Below are 3,574 nucleotides of genomic sequence, written 5' to 3'. Positions count from 1 at the left end.
TGATTCGTGAGAAAGTGCCAGTCAGATATACTTCACGTACCCAACGTAAGAAAGAACAGGCTGCGCAAATTTCAGACTTGTTCAGTAATCTCCAATACACAGTTGTTTACACCTTCGACCAGCACTCTATGCCTGATTTCCACTCCCAGCGCCCTAGTGAGTCAGTGGGGGATAATGGGATTTACAAAGCACTATTAGACAACATGTGGTACAGAGACTTGTGGGAGGTTGGAAGAAAGGTCACAAATGAGTCCTGCTTTGTATGTTCACACATTCCTCACGCTGTAGGCGCAGATAAATTGGTCTTTCCTAAAGAAGTCCCACCGCCAAATGTCTCCTACACCTGTTTCTTTGCCGCATGCATGGTCAGATACAGCTCCAGTCAGCCAAAATAGATAAGGCATTTGTAAACTCTACAGAGTGGGATGACAAGTATGTTACATTCACAGTTGTAACTAGCCCATTAGAGTTTGAAAGGAGAATGGAGGTTTACCGTGATCTGAAAGTGCCTGCCGACATAATGCAGGTTTGGGAACATCACTTTAAGATACTAGGGTACTTCACCTTCCCATTGCCCCCATCGAAATGCCAGTCACCCGAACATCAACGAGCTAACAATACTCATGACACATGCCCTTGTCAGTGGAGACCAATTCTGCACCTGAAGGCCAATATTTATTTCAACAGCAAGTGGAATGGCCCATATGACTTAATATGTAAGGCAGCCTCCTTAGGTAGCCCAATTGTAGGACAAGAGCACAAACATTATTTCAATGAGGATAATGAGAGGGAGTGTGCTGAGATATGGGCACAGGAAAGTAGAAGATACACTTTCAATGAGGGTACAACATACAAACCAAAAAGAGCACACAAGCTTAAGTCTCCTCTCCTTTGCTTCCTAGGTAATGGAACAGTTCTTGTGGGTCGAAATACTAATTGCAGCCGCACACATTTCCATTCGGACCTTAAGTACGGCACCACCAGCCTCATGGACATCTATTGGGCCTGCGGAGAACATATCTACCTACAGCTGCCTCCCCACTGGCAAGGACTCTGTTCCATTGTCACGGTGTATGAACTGCATCTGGTTGTTCCAGCAGCAAACATTTTTTACTTTCATACCCACCCGATGACAAGTGATGTCACCCTGCTCCACCACCAGAAAAGGGAAGTCATTAAGTATTTTTCGGATGGCCCATTTCAGGAGATTCCACAGGAATTCCGCCTTTTCAACGATGCTGAACTTTTCTTTGGGGGCGTTATCCCCCTGTTCCAGACCAAAGCCAAGGCTCGCTGGCTCCAGGTGACCAAGTACGAGCGGATGCAGCTTGTCAACAACCCCCGTGATGGGTTCAACGCCGTGAAAAAAGAACTTCGACCTCTGCGACTCATGGTTTTGGAACACCGTTATGTTCTAGACCAGTTAACTGCGATGGATGGTGGTGTATGCGCCAAAGTGGGAAAGTCGTCCTGCTGCACTTTCATATTGGCCAATGATACAGATAACGGAACACTTACAAAGGCCATTGAAGACTTGGACAATTTGGGGAGACAGATGCCTGAGGAGGGAGGTGCAAAAGCAGATGTTTTACCTAATTGGTCCAACTTGGTCTGGACGCCTTAATGGCTATCTGCAGTACTAAAATTTATAATGCCTACCTTATGTGTGTTGTTGCTGTTATATTTTGGAACACAGATTATGCTGTATTGTGTTAAGAGATTGAGGTCTAAGGTAGTTGGGATGAACTATGAAGACTCAGGAGAATACACAGGAATACGCAGGGAACAAGGGGACGGGGAAGAGTTAGCAATGTTAAACATAGTAGAGCTTACAATCCCTGACTCTCGCATATTACAGGTTCCTCTGGATAGTAACTACCAGGCTAAGGTGCATGGTGGCCCACCACTTCCCTCTGGGAGAGAATTGGTACATCCTTATGAGACAATGTGAGACATATCAGGGGGACTTAGGAGCTGCCCTGAACAAAAGTCCAGAAGAACAGGTCCTTCATGACTCACCATGGTCACTCCCCCCGGCGCCAGCTAAATATGGGGTTCAATGGTATTCAATAAAATGAACAAAAAGGGGGAATGAGAGAGGGAACAATTTTACCATATACATACCCTGGGACATTCTTATCACTTAGCTGTTAAGAAAGCAGAAGGCATGTCTGATCAAGATTTTATTCCGTTCCACCGACTGCGAGGCTTCTTGCTCCAAGTTAAGCCCCCACTCTACTGGTGTGCTAAGTTCACGAACACTAAGGTTCAACTTCCCCCTGTTATTTCGACACAATGGATCACATCCTGGGTCTGTGCATGAGAAAAGGGGAACTTCCCACCAGCCATTTCAAACTGAAGTGATGGATGTGCCAACAGGACGTACAGATTGGTACATATGCATATAAATAAAATCCCTTTGCGCAATAAAATACTTTTCTGCCGCCCAAAGCAAATTTAGACAAACTTCCAGTCTACGAGGCCTGACCTTTAGTCTAGTATAAGTGCTGCAGTTACGAGAAGGGCTACATTTTGAATGTATGGATGGAAAAGTACGGACCAGGCCGTAAGTGACGTAGGTAGGATAAGTGGCGTGAGATGACGTTACTATAGACTTCTCACTGCCTTAAAGCATATAAAGAGGAGGTTCACAGAGACATCTTCGAATTACTCCTCATAAGTGAGTTCTTCCCAAGGGTTACTTGAGAGCCCTTGTACATGTAATTCGCTCCTTTATTTTATAATATGTCTTATGAAATGTTGCATTTGCTATATACTCTCTTAACCTTGCTTTTTCCCTTTGAAATGTTTAACTTGTAATTGCAGGATTTCTCACTTATAGGCAGATGTGAGTATTCCCAGATAAAATGTACTTTGCTTTTTGTATGCATTTTGCCACAAATGATAAATGTGTCTTTAAGGTTTTAGACTCTTTCTCTCTAGCAGTTTAAAGGCTTGTATTCAGTAAATGCAATGTTCAGTAATTAAATCTGGTCCACGTGACTACATGAGAATGCGGAGCACTGGATACAGATCTAATGTGCTTTTTATGCCTGTATATTGAAGTTTCTTGAAGTTGCATCTTCTTAATAAATCTGTTAAACTTTCAGCCTCTGTTTCCACGGCTCACATATCTGTTTTTTCTATTTTTAGAGCAAGCATACCAGGACACCCAGGTACAAATTAAGGTGCCCCTTTGTCCCTTGCTCACTCTCACGATCATCCCAGCGTAGGCTTTCTGAGCCATTGCGCCCAGCCCCTTGACCTTCTGCCCCGTAATAAATTTCCCTCTAACAAATAAAAAGTTTGGACGATGATCTGGAGTATAAAACTGAAATCATACAAACAAATAAAGTACCAAAATAAAAAGCGGAAAAGCTATTGCCAATATATTTTAACAAAAACCTTTTCCGCATCTAAGGCTAAGACACCTGCTGGAAAAGGCAGTAATGATCCATCATCACTCGCATGAAATAATATTCTGACATTATTTACCCAATGCCTGTTTCTCATTAAGCCAGACTGGTCAATATGTACAATATGAGGAAGTACATTAGGTAACCTAGACAGGTAA

At 43.3% G+C, this 3,574-nt stretch overlaps 1 pseudogene; it reads left to right on the top strand.

Moving 5' to 3' along the window:
* The first annotated feature begins 203 nt into the window (after positions 1–203).
* Positions 204–1,456, top strand: LOC147733828 (uncharacterized; annotated as a pseudogene).
* The last annotated feature ends 2,118 nt before the right edge of the window (positions 1,457–3,574 follow it).

Source organism: Lissotriton vulgaris, chromosome 1_2 (assembly GCF_964263255.1).
Source record: "Lissotriton vulgaris chromosome 1_2, aLisVul1.2, whole genome shotgun sequence".
Classification (NCBI taxonomy): domain Eukaryota; kingdom Metazoa; phylum Chordata; class Amphibia; order Caudata; family Salamandridae; genus Lissotriton; species Lissotriton vulgaris.
This window is presented reverse-complemented; position numbering and strand designations above follow the sequence as displayed.